The sequence below is a fragment of the Schistocerca cancellata genome, chromosome 4 (genome assembly GCF_023864275.1).
Source record: "Schistocerca cancellata isolate TAMUIC-IGC-003103 chromosome 4, iqSchCanc2.1, whole genome shotgun sequence".
NCBI classification, from domain to species: domain Eukaryota; kingdom Metazoa; phylum Arthropoda; class Insecta; order Orthoptera; family Acrididae; genus Schistocerca; species Schistocerca cancellata.
Window position 1 is genome coordinate 921,712,204 of NC_064629.1, and position 8,203 is coordinate 921,720,406.

General features: G+C 26.2%; 1 pseudogene; it reads right to left on the reverse strand.

Moving 5' to 3' along the window:
* Positions 1-200: 200 nt before the first annotated feature.
* Positions 201-1,528, reverse strand: LOC126185104 (NADH-ubiquinone oxidoreductase chain 4-like; annotated as a pseudogene).
* Between the last annotated feature and the right edge of the window lie 6,675 nt (positions 1,529-8,203).

An 8,203-nucleotide genomic window follows, 5' to 3' on the forward strand; every position in this document is an offset into this window, starting at 1 on the left:
TAAATTAAAAAGTTCTCATTCAACCAAAACCCTTTAATCAATTATTAAATAATAAATACCCAAAATAAAAATTATTGTTCTAGAAAAAAATAAAGAAAAAAACTCAAAGAACAAATATAAAACAAATTCACGGCCTAAGATGAAAAATTCATATAATTGATTCCACAAAACAACATTTTTAATTAAAATACTTAAGCAACCTAAACAAAACAATACTCTCCCTTTAAACAAAGAATATTTAAAGGCAATCAATGTAAAAGTAAAAGATGATATTCACGAAAATAACCAAGAGAACAAGTATAAACACCAAAATAATAATAACCATGCTGAGAATAAGAATACATATATAAAGTATAAACAGCTCTAAAAAAAGACAAAAAAATTTAAGCAAAAAATCTAAAAGATCAAGACATAATTCTATTTAATAATCTATGTTCACCTACCAAATTTAAAGAAGGAGGAGCAGCTATATTAGATGATCTCAAAAGAAATCATCATAAAGCCATTCTTGGTATCAAATTAATTATATCCTTGTTAATTAATAATCTTCATCTACCTAAACGCTCATAAATAATATTAGATAAACAAAATAAACCAGAAGAACACAAACCATGCCCAACCATTAAAGAAAGAGAACCTATACAACCTCATCAATTCATAGTCATCAATCCTCCAATAACCATTCTTATATGAGCAACAGAAGAATATGCAATAAAAGACTTTAAATCAACCTGACGAAAACAAATAAATCTAACAATAACCCCACCAGATAAGCCTAAAGACAATCAAAAATAATTAAAATTTAAACCCAAATAAGAAATAACCTTCATAACACGAAAAATACTATAACCACCTAACTTTAATAAAACACCACTAAGAATTATTCTACCTGAAATAGGGGCCTCAACATGACCCTTAGGAAGCCATAAATCAACCAAAAATATTGGCATCTTAACTAAAAAAGCAAGAATTATAAACACATAAAATATAAAATAATAAGAACCAAAATCAACCAATAAAGGAAAATATAAAGTATTAGAAAAATCATAAACCCTAAATAACACCAATAATAAAGGCAATCTAGCAACCAGAGTATAAAAAATTAAATAAACACCAGCCTGTAAATGTTCAGGTTGAAATCCTCAACCTAAAATCAAAAGTAAAGTAGGAACTAATCTAGCCTCAAAAAAAATATAAAAAGAAAGAAGACTCAATCTAGCAAACGAACAATAAAGTATAATCATTAAAATTAAGACTATAAAAACAAAAAAATTAGAATGATAAGAAATTAAATAAACTGAACCTCTAGCAGTAATTATTAAAGAACAAATTCAAAAACTAAGCAAAATCAAACTAAAAGAAAAATAATCAATACCAAAATAATATCTAATCATATTCAAATCTGCATATGAATAAACACAAATCATAAAAACAAAACTAGACAGAAACATTAAAGAATGAACCAACCATCAACAATTATTAACCAAAGAGGGATCAAAAAAATAGTTATAAATAAATACTTTAACATAAAGATAAACCTAAAGAATTAAAAAAATCATTCCCATGAGATCGAATTATTGAAACTAAAATAGAAAGACCTAAAGCACCCTCACAAACAAAAAAAACCAAAAAAATAACAGGAAAAAAATAATCATAATCAAACTCAATAAGAAAAACAATAACTAATATAAATAAAGAAAGAACAATATATTCTAATCTCAAAAGACCATTAATAAATGCTTACGTTTAGAAGAAAAAACATAAACACCAGCAAAATAAATCAATAAAGAAGTAAAGACAGAGAATATAAACATTAGTTTTAATAGTTTACAAAAAACCCCAGTCTTGTAAACCGGAAATAAGTCCAGCCCCCACTTTTAAAACTTCAGAGGTGAAAAAGCTTTCCATCATCGGTCCCCAAAACCGATATTTTTAATAAACTAACCCCTGAAATAATCAAAATAATAATTATATCGCTATCAAACGTAATAAATATTAATTTTATTAAATTAAGACACCCAATATCAATAATGCTTTTCATTATCCTACAAACTTTTCTAGTTGGACTAATACCAGGAACAATAATGGAAAGATATTGATTATCATATATTTTATTTTTAACGTTTCTTGGTGGTATATTAGTTCTATTTATTTATACTACGAAAATTGGATCAAACGAAATAATTAAACCTAAATCAATTATGATAATTATTACCTTAACAGTATGAGTATTTATTATATCAACATTAATTATTTTAGATATAACAATATTTATAGACTTTTTCAAAAATACTGAAACTATAAATATTGATAATTCAATCAATTATCAAGAAATAACAATATCTTTAGAAAAACTATATAATAGACCAACAATCATTATTACATTAATAATAATTATTTTTTTATTTTTAGCACTATTAACAGTTGTTACAATCGCCAATATTAACCAGGGACCTATTCGTAAAATAAGATAATTTACTAATGAATAAACCCTTACGATTAAGACATCCTTTAATTAAAATCATTAATAACTCTTTAGTCGATTTACCTGCACCAACAAATATTTCATTTTGATGAAATTTTGGGTCCCTACTAGGGTTATGTTTGGTAATTCAAATTGTAACCGGACTATTTTTAGCTATACATTATACATCAAATATTGAAATAGCATTTAGTAGTGTAGTTCACATTTGCCGAGACGTAAATAATGGTTGAATTATTCGAACCTTGCACGCAAATGGAGCTTCTATATTTTTTATTTGTATTTATTTAGATGTCGGACGAGGTATTTACTACGGATCTTACATATACATACACACCTGAATAATTGGTACAGTAATCCTATTCTTAGTTATAGCAACCGCATTTATAGGATACGTTTTACCTTGAGGTCAAAAATCATTCTGAGGTGCGACAGTAATTACTAATTTATTATCAGCAATTCCATATTTAGGAACAGATTTAGTTCAATGAGTATGAGGAGGGTTTGCTGTTGATAATGCAACATTAAATCGATTCTTTACATTCCATTTTGTACTGCCATTTATTATTGCTGCAATGGCAGCAATTCATTTATTCTTCCTCCACCAAACAGGGTCTAATAACCCCTTAGGCTTAAATGGAAACATTGAAAAAATCCCATTTCACCCATACTTTACTTTCAAGGACTCTATTACATTTGTATTAATAACATCATTATTAATTATATTGTGCTTGATTAATCCTTACCTCCTAGGGGATCCAGATAATTTTGTACCTGCTAACCCATTAGTAACCCCCGTCCATATTCAACCAGAATGATATTTCTTATTTGCATATGCAACTCTGCGATCAATCCCTAATAAGCTAGGAGGTGTTATTGCATTATTCTTATCAATTAGAATCTTAATAATTTTACCATTTTATAATAAAACACCATTTCGAGGTATTCAATTCTATCCTATTAATCAGATTTTATTCTGAATTATAGTAGTTGTTGTATGCTTAGTAACATGAATTGGTAAACAACCTGTTGAAGAACCTTACATTATAACAGGACAAATCTTAACAATTATCTACTTTACATCCTTCTTAATTAATGTACATGTTGCAAACGCATGAGATAAACTAATTAAGGAATAATATGTTAATTAGCTTAGGAAAAGCATATGTTTTGAAAACATAAAACTAGAAGTTTAACTCTTCTATTAACTTTTCTTAAAAAATTTCACTAAATAAATGAAATAAATAAAATCTTTAAACCGACAAAGAAAATAAAAAAATTTAAAGATAAAGGTAAAAAATTTTTTCAAGCTAAGTATATTAACTTATCATAACGAAAACGTGGTAATCTCCCTCGAACTCAAATAAAACCGAAGGACATAACAGCAAGCTTATTAAAAAATATAAAAGAATAAAAATCACCACCTAAAAAATTAAAGCTAATAATATTCTTATAAAAACAATTCTAGTATACTCAGCTAAAAAAATTAAAGTAAACCCACCTGCACCATATTCAATATTAAAACCTGAAACAAACTCAGATTCACCTTCGGCAAAGTCAAAAGGAGTACGGTTAGTTTCAGCTAAACAAGAAGCAAAACAAGCTAAAGCTAAAGGAAAAGAAATAATAATAAATCAACAATAAAGCTGATAATTTATAAAATCAAACATGTTAAAACTACCAATCAAAATAATTAAAGATAATAAAATTAAAGCCAAACTAACTTCGTATGAAATTGTTTGAGCAACAGAACGAAGAGATCCTAGTAAAGAATAATATGAATTAGAAGACCAACCAGCAATTATAACAGTATAAACACCTAATCCAGTACAACATAAAAAAAACAAAAATCCATAAGAAAAAGAACATATATAAGTTAAGTAAGGGAAAATCACTCAAACAGCCAAGGAAATTATTAAATTAAAAACAGGAGAAAAATAATAAAGTAAATAATTAGATATAATAGGAATTGGCTGCTCCTTACAAATTAACTTAATAGCATCACTAAAGGGTTGATGAATTCCTACAAAACCTACTTTATTTGGACCCTTTCGAATTTGGATGTAACCTAAAACCTTACACTCTAATAAAGTTAAAAAGGCAACACTAATTAAAACACAAATAACTAATAAAAGAAAATTCAAAATAAACATAAATAAATCATAAAGTAACAATACTATTTGTAGAAAAAATGAATTCTAAATTCAACACATTAATCTGTCAAAATAGTACTTTAATTAATATTAATCAATAAAATAAAAAATATTTCAACCATATGGTCCTTTCATACTAATATGAATTAATAATCTTAGGATAGAAAATGACCTGGCTCACGCCAGTCTGAACTCAGATCATGTAAGAATTTAAAGGTCGAACAGAACTAATTACTGGGCTACTGCACCCAAAATTTTTCTTAATCCAACATTGAGGTCGCAATCTGCTTTGTCGATATGAGCTCTCAAAAACAATTACGCTGTTATCCCTAAGGTAACTTAATCTTATGATCATAAATTATGGATCAAAACAACAAACATAAATAAATGATATAATAATGAAGAGTTTATTCATTCTTCATGTCACCCCAACAAAACATCCACATTAAATATAGAAAAACAAACAAAAAACTATATAAAAATAAAATGTTAAGCTCTATAGGATCTTGTCGTCCTAAAGAAAAATTTAAGCCTTTTGACTCAAAAGTTAAATTCAAAAATTTATTAAGAGACAGTTGATTTCTCGTCAAGCCATCCATTCCAGCCACTAATTAAGAGACTAATGATTATGCTACCTTTGCACGGTCAAAATACTGCGGCTCTTTAAAAATCAGCTCAGTGAGCAGGCCAGACCTCAAAGTATTTTCAAGAGGACATGTTTTTGATAAACAGGCGGGAATCAATTTTGCCTAGTTCCTTATAATAAATTCACAAGGTAAAAATTATATACAAATAAATATACTAATTCTATCATTATTACAAAAATTTTAAAATTAAATAAATAATCTTAATAAAAAACCTAAGGTACTTATAAAATCAAATTAAAAAATAATGAACTAAAACGTAATCATAGAGATAGCTGGTTTAAAGCTTACTATTATATTTTATAAAACAAATTATAGGTTATTAACTTCAAAGCTTATCCCTTAATGAATAAATAAGTTAATATTTATACTTAAAAATTTAAATAAAAACAATTAGCTTCAAAAAATTAAATTTTTTCTAAAGAAACAAGATATCTTAGGAAACGATTAACATTTCATTTCTATAAATAATTTAATGATAATTATGATACATTAACAATAAATTATTTATAAATCAAACCAAATCGAGACAAGTAAAGTAAATACTAAAATTTTGATAAACCCTCATACAAAAGGTACAATAAATAAAATCTACTTTTAAAAATTTAAAATAATATTTCATAAAACAATTACATTACCAATAAACTATAATCTAAAAAATCATTTCTACAAAATATACTAAGACAAAATTCGACAAAATTATTTTTATTAAATAATTAAATAAACAAAAAATAAATATAATAAAACAAATAATCAAGATATCCTGATTTGCACAGAAATATTTTCAGTGTAAATGAAACACTTTACTAATAAGTTATATCTTGAAACTCTTCCTAGATACACTTTCCAGTACATCTACTATGTTATGACTTATCTCATCTAAATTGAAGCTAAATTAAAATAATAAAATAGAATAATCAATAATGAGAGCGACGGGCGATGTGTACACACCTCAGAGCCAATAGCAGTTAAATTAAATAAATTAAATTACTATCAAATCCACCTTCATTAATAGTATTTCACCATCAAATCCGTTATAAACAAAAATCTATTGTAACCCACCTCCTCTTAACTATAAGCTGCACCTTGACCTGAAATACTTTATAATTATAAATCTTGAGAATTATAACTCTAAAATGATTCTCTGATAACGGAGATATACAAACAAATAAATTAAGTAGAGTAAATCGTGTATTATCAATCACGGGGTAGGTTCCTCTGAATGGAATGAGACACCGCCAAATTCCTTGGGTTTAAAGACCTTAACTAATAGTACCCTGGTAAATATAATTAACATTTAAAATAATAGGGTATCTAATTCTAGTTCATTATTTAAATTTCACAGATTCATAAAAAGAGCTATAAATAAATTTTAACATTTCACCTTACAAATTTATATTTTAACCCTAAAATACAATCAACTGTTTTAACCAATAATATTCACTTGTATCAATCGTATAACCGTGGCTGCTGGCACGAATTATGCCGATACTAAATCAATTGCTAAATCCAAAATCACTTGATGATTAAATCAAATTGCTGCAAAATAGAACATTTAGTTTAACAAAACTTACATATAATACAAAGAAAAAGAGAATAAATAAGCAAGAATAAAACTTTTGGAGACAAAATAAGAAATTTAAAAATTTATAAAATTAAGAAAAAATAAAAGATTCAAATATTTAAAGAAAAAAAAAGGAAAAAAACACAAAGAATGACGAAAAAAAGAAACGCACCCTCAGATGACCACAACAACTTCTCTATTATATTTAAATAAAGATTAATATGGAACATGTATACCAATAAATGTATTCAATTCTATCCTATTAATCAGATTTTATTCTGAATTATAGTAGTTGTTGTATGCTTATTAACATGAATTGGTAAACGACCTGTTGAAGAACCTTACATTATAACAGGACAAATCTTCACAATTATCTACTTTACATACTTCTTAATTAATGTCCATGTTGCAAACGCATGAGATAAACTAATTAAGGAATAATATGTTAATTAGCTTAGGAAAAGCATATGTTTTGAAAACATAAAACTAGAAGTTTAACTCTTCTATTAACTTTTCTTAAAAAATTTCACTAAATAAATGAAATAAATAAAATATTTAAACCGACAAAGAAAATAAAAAAATTTAAAGATAAAGGCAAAAAACTTTTTCAAGCTAAGTATATTCACTTATCATAACGAAAACGTGGTAATCTCCCTCGAACTCAAATAAAACCAAAGGACATAACAGCAAGCTTATTAAAAAATATAAAAGAATAAAAATCACCACCTAAAAAAATTAAAGCTAATAATATTCTTATAAAAACAATTCTAGTATACTCAGCTAAAAAAATTAAAGTAAACCCACCTGCACCATATTCAATATTAAAACCTGAAACTATCTCAGATTCACCTTCGGCAAAGTCAAAAGGAGTACGGTTAGTTTCAGCTAAACAAGAAGCAAAACAAGCTAAAGCTAAAGGAAAAGAAATAATAATAAATCAACAATAAAGCTGATAATTTATAAAATCAAACATGTTAAAACTACCAATTAAAATAATTAAAGATAATAAAATTAAAGCCAAACTAACTTCATATGAAATTGTTTGAGCAACAGAACGAAGAGATCCTAGTAAAGAATAATTTGAATTAGAAGACCAACCAGCAATTATAACAGTATAAACACCTAATCTAGTACAACATTAAAAAAAAATCCATAAGAAAAAGAACATATATAAGTTATGTAAGGGAAAATCACTCAAACAGCCAAGGAAATTATTAAATTAAAAACAGGAGAAAAATAATAAAGTAAATAATAAGATATAATAGGAATTGGCTGCTCCTTACAAATTAACTTAATAGCATCACTAAAGGGTTGAGGAATTCCTACAAAACCTACTTTATTTGGACCCTTTCGAATTTGG